Below are 20,514 nucleotides of genomic sequence, written 5' to 3' on the forward strand. Positions count from 1 at the left end.
TCAAATAATAGCTGTGATAATAACCATATGCTTAATTTGAACCTATTACTTCGATCATTTCCTTATTCCCAGTCCCAGTTCCCTGTTATGTCAATTTTCTGGGATCAGTTTTTTGTAAATAAATTCATCTAAGAGCATGTTATCTACAGGTACGGTGTTTGGCTTTAGCCAGTGGAATAAAGTCTAACTTTATTAGAACTTCTCAGGTGTTTAATTAGAATTAATTTGTTGGTCCAGTGGTTAGTTTATCAGGGGAAATATGACCAGTGATAGGCCTGAAAAAGCTTTCAGAGTACGTACACATTTTGATAAGATGAATAGGGAATCAATTCTTGGATGTTCTTCCAGGCTTTTCTGTTTACTGATAATCCATTGCTGTGAAGGAGTTATATTTTATTCTTTGGTCTATTAATTAGTTCAACAAATAGTTTTTGAGTGCATAGTTTATAACGCAGAAGCAATGAAAACAGAGATGATGAATTGGGTATAAACCATGCTCTCAAGCTTGCACTTTAGGAACATTTGCTTATTGTTTGTAACAGTGCATGGCTCTTTTAAAAAATCTTCTCTGCTTTATGATACTTTAATTGATACTTGACTTTTCTATGTTTTACAGTACTTACTATAGCAAATAATTCTCTTGCTTATGAGCTTTAGTGGGAAAGAGAGAAGGATCATAGAGATGGCCTTGGAGGACATTGCAATGATAAATTATAGAGATTGTGTCATAAGTATAAAGTAACATGGATATTTATAGATGCACGTTATTTTTCCCACTTGTTCTTTAGTCTGCTAATTGATATCTATCAAAGATTGGCAGATTTAGAATTATGCCCAGGTTTGTCACTTCTGCTTGAAAATAACCTATTGGGGGGGGGGGGTCGGGCCTGGGTGGCTCAGTTGGTTAAGCATCCAACTTTGGCTCGGGTCATGATCTCGTGGTTTGTGAGTTCAAGCCCTGCATCAGGCTCGGTGCTGACAGCTCAGAGCCTGGAGCCTGCTTCAGATTGTGTCTCCTTCTCTCTCTGCCCCTCCCCTACTTGTGCTCTGTCTCTCTCCCTCTCTCTCAAAAATAAATAAACATTAAAAAAATAAAGTAACCTAGTGAGGTCTAACTAATGACCACCAGTCTTATGAGACATTATCACAGCAGAAAGTTGTCTTCGTCTTCTGTATTGTTTGAAGGATCATCATTAACTTGACTTATGCCAACGTGTTTTTGATGACTAAGAGTTCCTAAAAAGAGCAGTAGCCCTCAGTTATGTGTCCTGGCGACCACAAGTTATGTACTCATTCACTGATTATTGATAGCTTTCATTGTACAGTTGGAATCATTTAGATCAGGGAAACTTTATTGACCAGTAAAGCTTGAAACATGGATGGATGCTGCTTTCTGAATTACAAGTTAAAAAGTGCATTTATCTTCTTATGCATTGAGACAGATGAAGAGCGCTTCCATTGTTAATAAACAGCACTTAATTTTAATCTTTTTTTTCTCATGGTTTCTCATGGTTCTCATGCTTTTCTTACTGTTTTAGTCTGAATTTAGATACCCAGGAGTAGAATTAAAGCCTTTTAAGGTTAAAGGAACTAAAATCCTAATTCAAATGAAGATTATGTAGGTTAAGAAGGAATTGATTCTGTTTTCAATTTTTGGTACCCCACATAAGTATTGTCTCTTAGAGATAAAGAACTGAATGTTAATCTGTTAGGATTAACCCTTAGATTATTGTGAGAATGTGAAATTACATTTCTTTTTTATTGGATTTTTTTCTTTAAAATTTTGATTTTAATTTACAAGGGTTAGGTTACTATTTGCCCCTGTGGGTATATAGGCTGATTTTAGGCGATCTTTGAATAAATATTTACATTTTAATGGTGCATTTATTTTTATATATGGAAAAGTTAACCAGCATGTATAAAACATTTTTAACGAATTTATTGCTTAAAGTGAGGTTAAATTTTAAAAAGTCAATTTAAAGAAAAATAATGGTGAATGTGTTACATGGATATGGCAAAAATCAAAAGGTGATCAAGAGGGACCGAAGCTTGAGAAATATTGCATTAGGTAGTCTTTTTTGTATCTTCTTTCTTCCTCATTGAATCAGAGAGAAGGAAAGATCTTCATTTTATGGAAAAGGAAGTGGGGAAGTAGAAAGAGGACTTGCCCAGAACTGCCTTGTTAGTCTTGGGCAGTCAGCATGCCAAGTAGGGCTCATTGCTCCCAGGCATGTGCTATTTCTAAGTTGCCTTTTTATATTTTTCTTTCCATTTTCTTCTTATAGGGTAGTTCACCTTTTCTGGATCTCTTCTAAAAATTGAAAACTGAAAAATCAGTAATTTCTGAGCACATGTGCAACCCTTGTTGCTCCTCTTAGGTGATAAATTTTATTTCTGTGTTTTGCTGTGAATAAAGTTAACTTGTTCCATACAGGCATCTTATGTTTATTCATTAAAAATATTTAATGTGAACGTACTATATATGCCTCGTTAATCTTAATAACTACAGAATAATTTTTTTTTAACCTTCATTTAGCTTATAATGTGTGCCAGGCCCTTTGTTAAGCACTTTATATGTCTTATTTTAAGCCACTTGGAAAATAGCCAGTGTTACCTATAGCCTAGAAAAGACACAGGCATTTGAAGGTTTTGTATTAATCATCATAACTAAGTGTTAAAGAATCAAAAAGGGACATTGATAAATGACTGCAGAGTGTTCTGTAATGCAGAGAACAGGTAGGGCATTAGTGGAAAAATAGATACTAGAATTCATTATTTCTGGTTAAAATGAAGTGAAATAGAATTCTAAGGATGAAAAAGATTTTTATTACGTTGGCCTATTACCTTGGTCTTTGTAGAAAATTTGGTTCCAATAGCTGCTTCCCAAGTTTTTGTTCTTTTCATTGTTAATACTTATTAGTCACCACGTAAGCTTCCTAAAACTTAACCCTCATTATCCCACATCTGCTGCTGATCCCTCAAAAATCTGCAGTGCTCCCCAGTGTCCACCAAATTAAATAGGATATCTCACCTGACATTCAACTGAGACTGCTGTTCATAAAGATAAATGTTTAACAATAAGTAGCTAATTTTTGAGCATGTCATTCATTTATCAAATATTATTTGGGGGTGTTTCATATGTCAGGCACATTTATATACATGACCACATCTAATACTTAAAAGAATCTTTCCTAAGGTAGGGTTAGTGCTGTTATCCTTATTTTACATATGAAGAAACGGGCTTAGAGAAGTTAAGTAACCATGAAGGTTCCTACAGTTTGTGGTGGAGCTGGATTTCTAGCCTGAGTCTGCTGGAACGCTGGGACGTACTAACTGCCCTGAAATTTTTAGAATGTTTTGTACATTTTAAAAGGATCTGACTTCCCCAACATTTTCTTCTCTTGGTGCTATCATTCCGATACTTTGCTAACTGCTTTTTTCCCCCTTTCTGTGTAAATGAAGGGAGGGGAGTATAGCTGTGGGGATGGATCAGTGGGCTTTGAGCCAATAAGCACAGTTCTGGTCACAGCTACAGTACTCGCCCCTTAAGCAGATCTCTCTTGGTGCTGGAAATCACTTCACCTGGATTTTGGTCTTGGCAGTCATCTAAAATCTTCTTCCTCACACTTTGCGTGTTCTATGCTTGCTTACATAAACCATGTAACTTCACACTGGGTTAAACTCCCCTGCTTTAGTGAGGTAGAATTAGGAGTGGGTATACTCAGGTTACCAGTTTGGTTCCTCTTCTGCATAAGACCAACTAAAGGTACAGACAACAGACATGTCTTTACTGAGCCTGTAATTTGAGTTTGATGTCTGCAGAAAGCATGTGGATTGGGTACATTTGCCTGATTTCAGCCAAAAGAAATAGGTGTCTCCTCACTAGGGAATAGATGAATAATGATAAAGTGCTTTTTGGAAGAAGGTTTAAACAATGTAACATGGGCTTAATTGCCCAGAGAGCACTGGTAAGTCATTTGGAAGTGCTTTTCCACAGACACATAATATCATAAAGGGAGATATGACTCCTAGACCAGATAATAAGCCTGTTTAATCCTAAATGAACTTGAATTATAGTGTTCATGCAAGTAAAGTTAAATCTGTCACCAGCAACTTCATTCTGCTTCTGTGAAAAAGAAGGCATTTCATTTCCAAGGTTATTCATGGGTTAGGTGAACAAGGAGGGTTAGATTCCACTTGCTTGCCACATCAGTTATCCTAAGTCAGGGATTTAGGGAAAGACTTGACAACAGCAGTTTGTCACTTTAGTTATCTGCTCTTCCCATGCCTTCAGGGTCACATTTTCATTGCCACCTTATTCATTGTACTTTGCAGTATTGATATCCAAGATTCTATCACCTACCTCTCAGGATACAGAGTTGATATGCATTGGAGGTCAAGTCCATGTACTCTGAGTATTACTTTCTTATGGCCAATTTTTAAAATAAAGGTTATATTCCGGAGGACTGGGGCATGTAGGAATCAATGAGAAAATGGCATCTGAGGAAATTGACAGGGTTGTAACAAATCCTAGTAGCAGAGATGTTGGTGGAAAGACTGATTCCCATCTTCCCTGTTGCTTCTACTTGGTTCCTACCCCTTGATACAGTGAGGTAAGATTACCTTATATGGTCGATAAGGTAACTCTGTAGGTGCCCTGCCTACCTGGCTGCCTGCTGGGGTCCTTTATAACTAAGGTGACCACATATCCTGGTTTACTTGGGACCATCCCAATGTCCCCATTGTCCCAGTACAATTATGAGCCCTCCTTTCATTCCTAAAAATGTCCTAGTTTGAATGATAAGTTATATGTCCACCTACTCATAATCATAAATTGTTGTGTACTCAAGTAAAACCAAAGCCCTACTCTCTTAGCTTTTCTCATTTACCATTGAATGCCTCTGGTGAGAACACCTCCAAGCCTCTATTCTGTCAGGTCTTTCAGGTGCCACTTTTAGGGTACTGGATTGAGCCTGAGAGGCAGAGTGGTTGATAGTCATTTGTCCCCTCCTTGTCTTCTTATTAGAAGTGGGTGGGGGCAAGCTAACATTAAGAACATGCTATGTCCAGAGGCTAGTAAGTTATCCCTTCCTTACTATATACCTCCTCTTAGAGTTCTTTTTCTGCTGTTCACTTGTATATTCTTCAAAGCCCCCTTTTAAAAAAGTCTTCCTATGGGTTGTTTTTTGCAGTTGATTTTGAGCAAAGATGTTCTGAGGAATGATTCCCTGCTGAGTTGAGATTTTTTTTTCCCACTTTATCCAAAAGTGGGTGTGATACTGATATTAAACAATTAAACAGGCTTAGTTTTATGGAGTATCTGTCTAGCACCAGAATACATCTGGAGTAAAAGTTGGCCCCTCAAGTGTATAGATTGGCCCTGAGAAAAGTTTTCAGGAATTGTAGTTTCTCAGGTATATGGCCAGTTGGCTCTAGAATGTCTTTCATGTTGTGAAATGACCTCAATAGGGAAGTTTAAAAGATCTGGGTTAGAGTCCAGATTTCACCATTGTCACTGTGATCTTATGCTACTAATATATTATCTCTGTAGAATCATAGAATTTTATTGCTGGAAAAGACTAATGGTCATCTAAATGAAGCCGTTAATTTTACATATAGGGACACAGAGGAGCAAAGAGGTAAAGTGATTTGCCCAGTAGTTTACAACTAGTAAGTAGTACAGTCAGGATTAAAATCTGAATCTGGGTCTTCTGATCTGGTCTCTCAGTAGGGAAAGTCATGAGGTTCTGCATTTATGAAGGACTTTACTCAAGTAAAGTGTTAAACTCTTTAAGTGGCTTCTTCTGCCACTACATTCCATCTGCAGTTTCATTGTCCCTGAACATGGTTGGTCTGATTAAGTTGGAGTGCTCATTATTTTCAAGATGAGTCAGTAGAAATTTTCCAGGTTGGAGGCAGACCGTCACTCTGGCTGAATCTCCAGTTTTAATTCCTTTTTTTTTTTTTTTTTTTATTTTTTTTTTTTTTTTTTTTTGAGAGAACGAAAGCAGAGAAGGGGCGGGGGTGGGGGGTGGGGAACATGATCCCAAGGGGGCTCTGTGCTGACAGCCTCCAGCCCAAGGCAGTGCTGAAACTCATGAACCATGATATCATGACTTGAGCCGAAGTCCAACCCTCAACCAACTGAGCCACCCAAGCGCCCCTCTCCAGTTTTAATTCTTAGCCTGCCCATACTTTCTTACTTTGGAAAGTCTATTTCCTTCCAAGAACATTACTCAGGAGGAGGAATTTTCTGCAAATTCAGGTGCCTGTCAAAATCTTGTTACACAACTTCTCTCATTCTGAATTTCCATTCAAGTCTTATATCTAAATTTCAGTTGTATCTTTTGTGTTATTTCATAAAGCAAGTACTAATTGGAGCCTCTGAGGATTGTTGTTTTTCTTTCTTTTTTTTTTTTAATAGGTGTCTGACCCATGTTTGATGGTTTATTGCAGATAACACTAGCTGCCATAGATGGCTGAAGCATGTGTTTTTGCCTTAGACATACTGGCAAGAAGTAACTGAAATTTGCATATTTGGCAACCAGTTTCAAGCAGCCCTTGAGTCTCAGGGTTGATATCTGTTTATACCTGCTTGTGGGTGGGTATTGTGTGCCTTCCTAAAAGGACTAAAAAGCATTGCACCTGCATTGGTTCAACCTTTTTAGAATTGCCCAAAGAAGAGAAAAGACAGCTTTATTATGTTGATAATGTTGCTTGTGCAGGGAGTTTTGCAAAAGCCAAGCAGGCAGTGTTATAATTTAAAAAAACTAAAAAATCATAAACTACTCAGAATAAACGAGTGTGACACCATCCGGAGAGCATATTGTCCAGGTTAGTTCTGTATGGCAGAAGTGAGATTGGACATGATCTGTGGTCTGCGAGTACTTCACAGTGCATCATACTCATTTAATAGCTTCCTTGTAAAACCTTACTGTTGTTGAGACCCAGGAATCTGTTCTTAGTGTTCTCCTAGCTATTTGAGGAGCTTTTTATTCTTTGACATTTCACTAATTCCATACTTTACTATTGAGAACTTCCTGTTGAATCATGCAAGTCAACAGAATAGGGCACTTAGAAGACAGGCTGCCCGCTTATTCACAGGTTTGTAAAATATCATATATTAATTATAGGAAATTCAGAAAATAAAGAGATACTTAAAGGAAGTATACCACCTACTGAGGATGACCATTTTTGACACATGGGACATATTTTAGTCTTTTTTGTATGAATACATACATATTTATTTTAATTTTTTTATTTTAATGTTTTTTATTTTTGAGAGAGAGACAGAGAGCAAGCAGGGGAGGGGCAGAGAAAGAGGGAGACACAGAATCAGAAGCGGAAGCAGGCTCCGGGCTCTGAGCTGCCAGCACAGAGCCCGATGCGGGGCTTGAACTCACAGAACACGAGATCATGACCTGAGCTGAAATCGGCTACTTAACCCACTGAGCCACCCAGGCGCTCCTGCATACGTACATATTTAAAAAATAAAATTGGGGGGCGCCTGGGTGGCTTAGTGGGTTAAGCGGCCGACTTCGGCTCAGGTCATGATCTCGTGGTCCGTGAGTTTGAGCCCTGCGTCAGGCTCTGTGCTGACAGCTCAGAGCCTGGAGTCTGTTTCAGATTCTGTGTCTCCCTCTCTCTGACCCTCCCCCGTTCATGCTCTGTCTCTCCCTGTCTCAAAAATAAATAAAACGTTAAAAAAAAATTTTTTTTTAAACAAAAAAATAAAATTGGAATTAGGTCATCTCTGTTGTTTTGTAACTTTTTTCTTAATATTAACATGTTTGTGTATGTCATTGAATATTCAAAAGCAGGGTTTTTCAATCTCAGCAGTATTGACATTTTGGGCTGGGTAATTCTTTGTGATGGGGGCTGTCCTGTGCATCGTAGCTGTTTAGCAGCATCCATAGCCTCTAGCCAGTACATGCTCGTAGCAGCTCCCCAGTTATGATGACCAAAAATTTCTCCAGGCATTGCCAAATGCCCCAGGTGGAGGATCACCCTGGTTGAGAACTACTGTCTAAATGAAAACTTCTTGGACCCTTTGATCTCAGGACCTGTTTACGTTCTTAAAAATCATCGAAGACCTCAAAGAACTTCAGTTTATGTAGGCCATTTTTACCAATTTTTATTACATTAGAATTTAAAGCTGGTGAAGTTTAAAAACTCATTTCTTTGAGAATGGAAATAATAAACCTTATATTAACAATAATATTTCAATGAAAGATAATTATTTTCCAAAATAAATAGAAGAGTAGCATTATTACCTCTTTCTGACTCTTAAAAATGTTTCCAACTCTTTAATGTGATAATAGACATTATGAGGGCATTCATAGTTAATCTGCTATGAAATGTTGGTTTAGCTGACATATATGAAGAAAATTCAGCCTTACACAGATATGTAATTAGAAAAGGGGAAAGTATTTTAATGCCTTATCAGATAACAATATATTCTTCTTTGAGACTGTATCAAAACTTGACAAGTGGAAGTTTTTTTTTTTTTTTTAATGTTTATTCATTTTTGAGAGAGAGAGAGAGAGAGTGAGAGTGCATGTATGCTAGGAGAGGGGTAGGGGGAGACAGAATCCCAAGCAGGCTCTGCACTGACAGCAGAGAGCCCAACATGGGGCTCGAACTCAAAAACCAGGAAATCATGACCTGAGCCCAAATTGGATACTTAACTGACTGAGCCACCCAGGTGCCCTGACATGTGGAAGTTTCTTAAAGATTAGTTGCAGTGTAGAATCTGAAATCATGTCAGAGAGCTTTTCATAGTCTGTACATTAAAATCCATTAGTCTGTCTTTAAGGCCTTCCTGTGGCTTTTCTTGAAAAATTGGAAGATTGGGCAACCTTGAGCCTCTGTTTCTCTATGGCAGTAACTGGGTGGAGCTGAGTAGTGTCTTGTTCTTTAAAAAGGGTTGTAGGTCTCCAGTCTGCCTTTTATTCTGGCAGTTTCATTCATGTGCTTTGCTGCTTGGCCCCTGTTATATTTGAGAAGCTGAATTGTATCATGGTAAGGAGCTCCGTCTCTGGAGCCAGATTACCTGGATTCAGCTCCCAACTCCTACTCTTGATTGCTGTGTAACTTCAGGTTATGTAGCTTTTCTGCAGTGTTATCTGGATAACAAGGACAACAATACACCTACTTCATAAGATTGTTAAAAGGATTAGGAGAGCCCTACACATTGGTTTTTAACATCATGCATCAATCATTTGGGAAAATATTGGTTCACTGAGTTATGCAGATTTTCCAAATCTTGATGCATTTTATTATACATTTTAAGAAATCGTATTTGTTAATATTACCACCAACCTCATCAGAAAAGTCCTTTAAGTATTGAGAAGTAGTCAAGCTCACCGTGGTGAATACAAGTTTTTGTTTTTTAAATATGGAATGGTTCACGAATTTGCCTGTCATCCTTGCACAGGGGCCATGCTAATCTTCTCTGTATTGTTCCAGTTTTAGTGTATGTGCTGCTGCAGCGAGCACTGATTACAAGTTTTCCAAAAATCTTGTTTTCACTTGAAAGCTTGAACTTTATCATTGGCTACAAATACTGCCAGTTGTTTTCCTTGAAATGACAAACTCATCGTGTTCATTTTTGAGCAAATATGTGCCACATACCCAACTCTGAATAGCTAGAGTTTGTCAGTTGTTTCTTAAGTATATGGTGTTTGATGAAAAAAGCAGCCCGTTCAGCTCACAATGCAAACTGTCACATATGTGCTTTTCCACAAAATAATCATTGTTCTTTGGTGTGGAGTGGAAGTGTTTTATGTGTGCTTTCCATTTCATCATACATAGTATTAAGATGTATACTCTGGTTGAAATTTGGTAAAATTATTTTCACAGCTTTGGGCCACCTGGGTGGCTCAGTCGGTTAAGTGTCTGACTCTTGAGCTCGGCTCAGGTCATGATCTCACAGTTCGTGGGGTCAAGCCTCACATTAGGCTTTGCTCTGACAGTGCAGAACCTGCTTGGGATTCTGTCTCTTCTCTCTCTCTGCTTCTCCGCCGGCTCGTGCACTGTCTCTTTCAAAATAAATAAACTTAAAAAATTATTTTCAGAGCTTTATCAAGGACATTCCTAAATGAAATTGACATTGGTCTTTTTTACTGCAAGTCTGTGGCAGTTAAGGATACACTGATGACTAGTAGTTTGCTGTACTGCCTTGATTGTCACTAAGGCACCAGTAATTTTACAAAACACCATGCTTTTGCACATCACCATCAAGTACAATGTCAATACAGTGAAAAAGGCAAATAACATTTGACTGTTATTGTGAAAATAGTTTTGACTTTGTAGACTTCCTGGAATTCATGGAACACATTCATTCTATTTTTTTGCTTTTATTGCAATTCTTATAGTGCAACCTTTGAGATATTTTGTTTTTTTTTAATTTTTTTCCTAGAATAAAATCTTAGAAATGAGATTCTAGGTTAAAGGGTATGAACTTTTTTATACTTATAAAATACATTTAATATATATTTGCCCTCCAAGATGGTTAAACTAACTTATTCATACTTGTACCAGTTTATTATGAGACTGCATCATGGCTGTTGCTGGGCATCATTTAATTTTTGCCAATTAAGTCAGTATGTGAAAAATACTATCATTTTAAAAACTTATTACTACTTCAGTTCACATATAACTGGCCTTGATTATTAGTGAGGCTGAATATTTTTATCTTAAGTTTGGGCCATTTTGTAGTCTTTCTGTAGGCTGATTACAGCACAACTGATTAGGTTGCAACTTTCTTTGCTAATATAGTCACATTCTCCTAATACCTTTTGAGATTAATCTCTAGTTACCCTGTTTGCATTTGGGTTTGTTTCAAATCTCAGCCTCAGATTTAGTGCCCCTCTCATGGAGGCAGATAGTAAAGGTATCTGATAATTATTTTCTGAATTTCAGAAGTTTGAACCCTTTTTGACTTTTGTCATAATTTAAGGGGTATCACCTGTGCTATTACTTAACTTTTTTTTAGTTGACTCTTAATACTTGAAACTATATTACTATAATGTCTATCAAATCATAGGATTTATGTGCTATTTTTTCCTAGTAAACATTAATATACATACTTGTTAAAATCATTTTCTACTGTCTGAAGTTATTCAGTGGCCTCTGCTTGCCACACTTTAGGAAGAGCAGGAACTTTGGAATCAGACATCCTCAATTTGAATCCCACTATACCTCTAACTGGTGGTGTGTTCAGTGATAGGTGAGTTTGCCTCTTTGTGCCTCAGTTTCTTTCCTGGCAAATTGGAGATGTTGGAGAATATGATCTCTTAGGTGTCATCCAACTCAATTCTGTGATTCTGGTGTAAAATATTTGTAGATTCCTCTCTCTCTTTCAGCTCAGGCATTAGAGGCATTGTCTAGGGATTAGTGTGCTAATTTAGGATTTTAAAACCTTAGCTCTATTAAACTCTACTGCTGCTGGTCACTTAATTTTACAGAAACCATTTAATGGGATCCTAGCTGTCTAGTTAGGGTGTTACTGCTACTGTAATTCCTGCTCCCTGTTCAATGTGAAGTGCTTCATTCAAAGCTTCCATCATTGAGGCAAGTCAGTGCCTCACTTTTCGCATCTTTAAAATGGGGATAATGTTTCTGCCCTACTTACCTAATTGGAGATGTAGAAAAATGAGGTAATATGCAGATCAGTGGGCTCAGCTTTCAGGACAAGAGTACTAGGTAAGGGCAGGGTATCAGCAGAAGTTATTACCAACAGATGTTATCCCCCGCTGTGGCTACTTCTGTAGTGAAGAGCGACACTCCTTATCTCTCCATACTCACCTGCACCTGCCATTTGATTTTTTTATCCCTGATTTTGGAAGTGCCACTGGACCCCAGTTTTGTGACCTTGGGCAAATCACCCAATCTTAACTTATCCCTGGGCTAAATGAAGCCTGCACTGAGGCCTGCATTCAGCCTACAAAATCAGGTTGCTTGCTTTTGTTGAAAAATTGGAAGATCAGGCAACCTTGAGCTTACTTACATTTCTGTATGGCAATAGCTGGCTGGAGCTGAGTAGTGTCTTGTTTTTTATTTTATTTTATTAAAAAAATGTTTTTAATGTTTATTTTTATTTTTTATTTATTTATTTTTTAATGTTTTATTTATTTTTGAGACAGGGAGAGACAGAGCATGAACAGGGGAGGGTCAGAGAGAGGGAGACACAGAATCTGAAACAGGCTCCAGGCTCTGAGCTGTCAGCACAGAGCCCGATGCGGGGCTCGAACTCACCAACCGCGAGATCATGACCTGAGCCAAAGCCAGCCACTTAACTGACTGAGCCACCCAGGCGCCCCAATGTTTATTTATTTTTAACAGAGAGAGACAGACAGACAGATTCAGAGACAGAGCATGAGTGGGGGAAGGGGGAGAGAGAGGGAGACACAGAATCTGAAGCAGGCTCCAGGCTCCAAGCTGTCAGCACAGAGCTGGACGCAGGGCTCGAACTCACAGACTGCGAGATCATGACCTGAGCCAAAGTCGGACGCTCAACCAACTGAGCCACCCAGGTGCCCCGTGTCTTGTTTCTTTTAAAAGGATTGTATATTCTCCAGTCTGCCCTTTATTCTGGCAGGTTTTATTCATGTGCTTTGCTGCCTGGCCCCTGTTGTATTTGAGAGGCTGAATTGTATCATGATTAGGGGCTCCATCTCTGGAGCCAGATTACCTGGATTCAGCTCCCAGCTCCTACTTTTGATTGCTGTATATCTTCAGGTTATTTAGCTTTTCTGTAGTTTTATCTGAATAATAAGGACAACAATACCTATTTTATAGGGCTGTTAAGAGCATTAGAAGAGATACTACAAACATGTAAAACTCTTAGGGTAGTCCCTGGCCTGGAGCAAATTTATCTGAAGTTAGCTATTGTTGGAGTTTAAGTAGTATATAATGGGCTAACATTTCTGTAGCTCATACTGTGTATCAGGCAATCATCCAAGCCTTCCACATAACTCTATCTCATTAATCCTACCATAATACTATAAAACAGGTGGAGTTGTTTTCTCAGTTTTGCAGACGAGAGGATACAGTTGAGAGAGGTTAAGTACCCTGCCTGGAGGCACACAGCTAGTATGTGGTAGCAACATTGGGAGTTGAACCTATGCACTTGTATTCTAAGGCTGTGGTCTTGAACGTTGTGCTGCCTCATGCTACATCTACCTTTAAAATAGGTCTAATTATACAAGTGGCAAGCGCGGGTAAATGGTGATTATTGCTTTTAATGTTTTTGTAAGTGATTTGAGGAGGGTATGCATATCAGTATCCCGAATTTGTATATGACATTCATATATAAATGCCCTTCAGGTAAGTGAAATGCCAAACCAATAAGGATAAACTGCAGGCAACTCTTTTTGTCTGGGTGGAGTGAGTGAGCAGAAGAGTGATAACTGACTTTCCTCAAAGTAGGTAAATATAAACTAGTACATGAAGGAAAATAACAGACTGCTTGATGTGCTTCAAGATATTCAGTAAGGACCTGAGAGTCACCTTAGTGTCTTATTTGAAGGTCAAAAAGGCCAGCAAACATTTCAAACTCATTAGCATAGCTCTTACTTAAAAACAAAATAAAACAAAATAACAGGTGTTGGTGAGGATGTAGAAAAGTTGGAAGTCTTGCACATTGCTAGTGGGAATGTAAAATGGTACAGCCACTGTGGAAAACAGTATGGTAGCTTCTCAGAAAAGTAAACATGGAATTGACATATGATCCAGGAATTTCATTTATGGGTGTAGACCCCAAAGAATTGAAAGCAGGAAATTGAACAGATACTTGTACACTCATGTTCATAATAGCATTATTCACTAGAGCCAAAGGGTGGGAGCAAGCTATCACCCATATGTGGTGTATACATAAAATAGAACATTATTCAGCCTGAAAAAGGAAATTCTGACACATGCCACAGCATGGTGAACCTTGAAGACATTATGATGAAATAAGCCAGTCATAAACGGACAACTTTTGTAATATGAGGTACCTAGAATAGTTGAATTCATAGAGACAGAAGTCATGTCTCTAGAGTTAGAATCGTGGTTGCCAGCAGGGAGGAGGAAGGCAGGAATGGAGAATTATTATTTACTGGGTACAGAGTTTCAGTTTGGGAAGATGAAAAATTTCTGGAGATGGGTGGTGGTGATGGTTGCCCAATAATGTAAAAATGTGAATGTATTTAATGGCACAAAACTCTACACTTAAAAATGGCTTAAAAAAAATAAAAGCCAGCAAAATGCTAGGCACCTCTAGGCAAAAAAAAAAATGGGAGACAAAATGGAAAATGCTTTTCTCCTGTGTAATGAATGCTGTAGGGCAGATTCACTTGAAATTCTAAGTAGTGGTCTGGCCTCTGCACTTTGGTAGGAGGGATACAACTTGGTTTTAGGCTCCAGGCCTAGCCATGTCTCTCTGATTCTCATCTGGAAAAAAGGGTTGTGTAATCTTTACCTCACAAGCAAAGATGTGTGTGAATGAACGTCTATACAAATGCTAATTATTTTCAACTTTGGAAAAATAGCAAAGCAGACTTTATTTCCCACTCACTGATGTGGCTGGGCTGTGTGGCACACAGGCTCTGCCTCTGTGTCTTCATGCTGCCTCTTAGAGCTCAGGAGAGGGATGGTCCATACAAAAAGAGGTTTGGCGTCACAAAGCAGCGGTTACATTATGCGCACTGAAAAGGAGTAAATAGGCTGAAAAGAAAGCCAGGCGGAATAATTTTCCTCTAGTCCTTGCAAGTTAAAAAGGAAAAAAAACCCAAAAACAAAAACAAAAAAACAACTGCAGCAACATAAAAGGGTATTAAGTAAAATTGCTATTTCCAAGAAGTAACCTCTGTTAGCCATTTTGCATCTGTCCTTCCATGTACAAATTTGTGTATGTTTTTCTTTCATTAAAATGTATCGGGGTGCCTGGTTCAGTCAGTAGAGCATCCGACTCTTGATTTCGGGGTTGTGAGTTTGAGCCCCATGTTGGGTGTAGAGATTACTTAAAAATAAAATCTTAAAAAAAATGTATCATGCTATTCATACCCTTATGCTACCTAGAACAAGAGTTGGAAAGATAAGGACAAATTCATGAATGATATGTGTAAGAAACTAGAACATTTTGAGGGGTATATATACCTAACATATGGCACACTGGCTAAGTGGTTTTATATGTATTTTCTCAATACACACAACAGCCCTGTGAGATAGTTGGTTTTTTTTTCATTTTACAATCATAAAACTGAGGTTAGAGAAGTAGAATAACTTGCTCAAGGACACGTGGATGGTGTGCTCAGACACTTTTATTCCAGAGCTTGTACTTCATGTACCCTTCTGTAGCACCACCTTTGCTGCCCATCAGAGATGAGACCCTGGATCTAATCCCATTCTGTTTGGTTTTTTAAAGAAAATAGTGTTTTGAATAGTTAATACAGTCACACTTTAAAAAAATTTTTTTTCATGTTTATTTATTTTTGAGAGAGAGAGAGAGAGAGAGAGAGAGACAGAGCGTGAGTGGTGGAGGGGGCGAGACAGGGAGACACAGAATCTGAAGGACGTTCCAGGCTCTGAACTGACAGCACAGAGTCCAACACAAGGCTCGAACCCACAAACCGTGAGATCGTGACCTGGGGAGAAGCCAGATGCTTAACCAACTGAGCCGCCCAGGTGCCCCTTACACTTTTTTAATCCATGATTATTCCATGTCAGTACAGACAGAACTGCCTCATGTTTTTTGTCTTTTTTTTTTTTTGGCATCATAATACATGGTACATACATGAACAATAAGCTGGTTTTTGCATTTTTATTGTGGTAAAATATACATAACACAAAATTTACCATTTTAACCATTTTTTTAATTTAAAAAAATTTTTTTAACGTTTATTTATTTTTGAGACAGAGAGAGACAGAGCATGAACAGGGGAGAGGCAGAGAGAGAGGGAGACACAGAATCTGAAACAGGCTCCAGGCTCTGCACTGTCAGCACAGAGCCCGACGCGGGGCTCGAACTCACGGACTGTGAGATCATGACCGGAGCCGAAGTCGGATGCTTAACCGACTGAGCCACCCAGGTGCCCCTCATTTTAACCATTTTTAACTGTAATGTACAGTTCACTTGCATAAAGTACTTCACACTGTTATACAATCATCATTACTATCCATCTCCAGAACTTTTTCATTTTGCAAAATTGAAACTGTTCTTATTATATAACAACTCCGCATTGTCCCGCTACCCCCCACCCCAACCTCAGCCGCTGGCCCCTACCATCTACTTTATGTCACATTAAAACAATAATTTTAACCAGACTTCTATTGATGGATTTTTAAATGGTTTAGTCTCTTGCTCTTCAACAATGTGCTGCAGGAGTAATTGATCCTGAGTTTCAGAATGCTCTCTCAGTTCCTTCCTATGCTTGGCTGACTTTCTGAGGAAGCCCAAAGCAAATCCTTTTTCCTTGTGGGCCTTAGCTTTTCTGAGCTATAAAATAAGAAGAATGTTAAATAATTACTTTTGTTACAGTATGGTGTGAGGGCTTATATAGTTTCTGCTTATAGCTCAGGATCCGTTGAGAAAGAGTACTTTTTAAGTATAGTTTTTCTGTAACTACAAAACTGCTGCCACAATGTGATTATAGTACATTTAGGGATGAGTTAGTGAGTTTAATGCAGAATTAAATCAACCCAATAAGACCAGCATCAGAGTAGCTATGTTCTTTTGGGGTTCTCAGATGGATTGAAGCTAGGCAAGCGTCTGTGAGGAAACCAGGCCTAGAAGCCCTGTCCTCTGCTTGTCCCTTGCCTGGTACTAGTGCCAAGCAGAAAGTCCTTGCCTTCCTAAGAGGTCCCTGTGCTCCTTCCACAGAAGCCCTAGAGAGACTGGGGCCAACCTCACAGAAGCACTTGACTGCCAGGCTCACAGAGCCAGCTTAAAGGATCGGACTCTTCACTTCGATTCTTTGCAGGTCCAACAGTCTCTGTGCATGGAACCATGTAATTAATCTCTGCTTTCCCCCCCCCTCCCCAGTGTTTGTTTATTTTTGACAGAGTGCAAGTGGGGGAAGGGGCAGAGAGACCGGGTAGAGGATCCAAAGCAGGCTGTGAGCCCACGTAGGGCTTAAACTCACAAACTGCGAGACTGTAACCTGAAGTCGGATGCTCAACCGACTGAGCCATCCAGGTGCCTCATCTCTGTTCTTTTGAATTGATTAGATGATTCACAGAGAGAGAACTATAGAGTTTTTTCAGGTTCTGAACTGATTTATCCTTATTTTAACAGCCATCCTTTGCTTTGTGGGGGGTGGGCGGGGGCAGAGAATTGGCCACAGCTGTTGCTGTTATTCTTTCTCTACTGGCTTCAAAGCAGCCCAGCAATTTCAGGTGATGCCTCAGTTTGCACCACTGTGGTTTTGCCAACACATGGTTGAAAAGTATTGTGTTGGCACAGAGCTCTTAATACCTTGCCTAAGGAAATATGTGTGTGCGTGTGCGTGTATGTGTGTGTTGGCCGGGAAGAGGTGCACCTTACATCTTCTGACATTAACCTTGAGGGCAAAGTAGAAGCAGGCCTTGCCATAGCCATAATTTCTGCCTCAGTGATTCCAATCTCTTATGGACTTGGGCTGTTATCATCATGGCGAGTAGTAAGGACACATCGTTTTAAATGGTCCCAAGGCATTCTACAAATAACCATGCATTTTAAATTACTAAATTTGGCAAAAGTAAATCATTCTTTAAATGTCTAGAACGAACACTGAAGATAATGCTGTTTGGATGATGGGGGATGACCCTTAGCTGAGAATGGTTATGTCTTTGAGTGCATAGATGTAGATATTATTTTCTTGTTTATTAAACTTTTTTTTTAGAGCTACTCTAACTCAGGAGAGGCTGTGCTGCCTTGCATAGGGTCTGAGTAAATAAATAGAAGTGCTACCAGTTTTTCCTTTGCCATGAGTATCCCAGCCCATCCTAGAGAGTTTTGTTTTCTTTTTCTATCATGAAAATTTTAAAAATCCAAAATGTTTTGGGGCACCTGGGTGGCTCAGGCAGTTAAGTGTCTGACTCTTGATTTCGGCTCAGGGCATGATCTCATGGTACGAGTTCAAGTCCCACATCAGGCTCTGCTCTGGCAGTGTGAAGCCTCCTTGGGATTCTCTTTTTCTCTGCCTTTGTACTGTGCATGCTCTCCCTCTCTCTCAAAAATAAACATTAAAACCAAAACAAAATAAAAACTTAAAAAATCCAAAATGTTTTATTTTATGGAAATGTTCAAGCACTCACAAAAGTATAGTATACCCATCCATAATAAGTACCAACATTGGGTGCCTGGGTGCCTCAGTTGGTAAGCGTCTGACTTTGGCTCAGGTCAGGATGTCCTGTTTCATGAGTTTGAGTCCCACATCGGGTAAGCTCAAGCCCCACTTCCAATGAGCACAAGCCCTGCTTCAGGTGAGTCCCTCTTCTCTCCCTCTTTCTCTCTCTCTCTCTTTCTGCACCTCACTCACTTGTGCTCTCTCTCTCTCTCTCTCTCAAAAAAGAAAAAAGAAAAAAATTACCAACATTTTATTAATCACCTATCCTGCGGTGCTTGGCTGGCTCAGTGAGTAGAGCATGCGACTCTTGATCTCAGGGTTGTAAGTTTGAGTCTCATGTTGGGTGTAGAGATTACTTAAAAATAAAATCTTAAAAATCACCTATCTCCCCCACTTTTTTTTTTTTTAATGTATATTTATTTTGAGAGGGAGAGAGAGAATCCCAAGCAGACTCTGTACTGTCAGTGTAGAGCCCAACCTGGGGTTTGATCCTGAACTGTGAGATCATGACCTGAGCCGCAAACTCAACCTACTGAGCCACCAGGCGTCCTCCCCCACCTTTTTTCTGTAATATTTTAAAGGAAATTCCAGACATACTATTTCACCTACTTTAGTATGTATGCATCCCTAACTGATAGCCACTTTTTTGTTTTTTAACAGCACCACAGTATCATTGTTATACTTAAATTTTTTTTTTTAACATTTATTTTTGAGAGACAGACACAGCACGTGAGCAGGGGAGGGGCAGAGAGAGGAGACACAGAATCTGAAGCAGACTCCAGGCTCTGAGCAAGCTGTCGGCACAGAGCCCGACTCAGGGCTCGAACCCACAAACTGTGAGATCATGACCTGAGCCAAAGTCTGATGTCAACTGACTGAGCCACCCAGGTTCCCCGATATGCTTTAGAGATGTAACAATATTGGGGCACCCAGCTGGCTCAGCTGATAGTGTGACTCTTGATCTCAGGATTATGAGTTCAAGCCCCACGTTGGGCATGGACCCCACTTAAAATTAAAAAAGAGATGTAACAATATTTCCTTGATACCATAAAGCATAAAGAAAAGTATAGAAATGAACAGAGTAATGTATAGAATTGTTAAATAGCTATATTGTACACCTGAAACTAATATAATACTGTATGTTAATTATACTGGAACTTAAAAGAATTTTTTAAATAGATACCAATTGGATTTGACAAAATGTTGACAATTTGTTAAATTTGCTTGTAGTCTGTTTTTATTTTTTTTAAAGAAACAAAACTTTACAGGTACAGTTGAAGTCCTCTTTAGTATATGTGTGTTTATCAACAAACTATATGGTATTATTTTGTATAGTTAAAAATATGTACTTAATGTTATCTTTTACATATCCTTCTGAAACTTGCTTTATTACTTGCCATTAGGTTTTCAAGATTTATGTTGGTACACATATATCTAGTTCATTTTAACTGCTGTATGTTGTTCTGCTTGGTTTAGATTTAATTTGTATTTGTATTCCAATGGAATTTATTAGTTTATATATTGATGGATATTTGTATTATTTAGAATTTCGTTGTTTGCTATTGTAAACAGTGATGCAGTGTACATCCTTGTACATTTCCTTGTGTCACTTTGTAAGAACTTATTTAAATTATAATTTGCATTTTCCTGATGACTATAGAGGTTGAGATCCTCTGTAATATCTTTTGGCTATTTTGGTTGTCCTCTTCTGTGAGTTATCATATTTGCCTCTTTTCCTAATGGTTTTAAAAATTGATTTGTAGGAATTCTTTGTATAAGCCACTGTCCATTTTGTGTATTGCTAGAATCTTTCAATTCAGGGAGTCTTTTCCTGGTCCCTGTTTCTGGTCTCTCAGTTTACTATAGTTTGGTTGGCCTCTGTTTTTATTCCTGTGCTCCCCTGTTTTATTCTAACTTGTACGTTTTTCAGTTATGTTACCAAGGTAGAGAATCCCTTCAGTTGTCCATTAGGTGAACTGCTTTGTCATTTATGGTTAATTTTTTGTTCTATAAGGCAGGCAACCTAGAGTAGTGATTAAGAATGGAGGCTATAGAGTCTTAACTGCTTGCTTTTGAATCTCAGCTCAACCACTTTACTTACTGTGCGACCTTGGTAAGTTACTTAACCCTCTTGTATTTGACTTTATAATCTATAAAACCCACGAGGGCAGAGCTGTTATGATCCCAGTTTTTTTTTTTTTTT

At 38.7% G+C, this 20,514-nt stretch overlaps 1 protein-coding gene and 1 non-coding gene across 6 annotated transcripts in view; one reads left to right on the forward strand and one right to left on the reverse strand.

Annotated features, from left to right (window-relative positions):
- The window catches only part of DCAF5 (DDB1 and CUL4 associated factor 5), a 103,848-nt gene that overhangs the window by 4,961 nt on the left and 78,373 nt on the right, over nucleotides 1-20,514 (forward strand). The gene's annotated exons all lie outside the window — the stretch shown is intronic.
- LOC125910451 (U6 spliceosomal RNA) lies at nucleotides 9,392-9,498 on the reverse strand. Its single transcript, XR_007453962.1, has one exon. It is a non-coding gene; the product is annotated as a U6 spliceosomal RNA (small nuclear RNA).

The sequence above is a fragment of the Panthera uncia genome, assembly GCF_023721935.1.
Source record: "Panthera uncia isolate 11264 chromosome B3 unlocalized genomic scaffold, Puncia_PCG_1.0 HiC_scaffold_1, whole genome shotgun sequence".
Classification (NCBI taxonomy): Eukaryota; Metazoa; Chordata; class Mammalia; order Carnivora; family Felidae; genus Panthera; species Panthera uncia.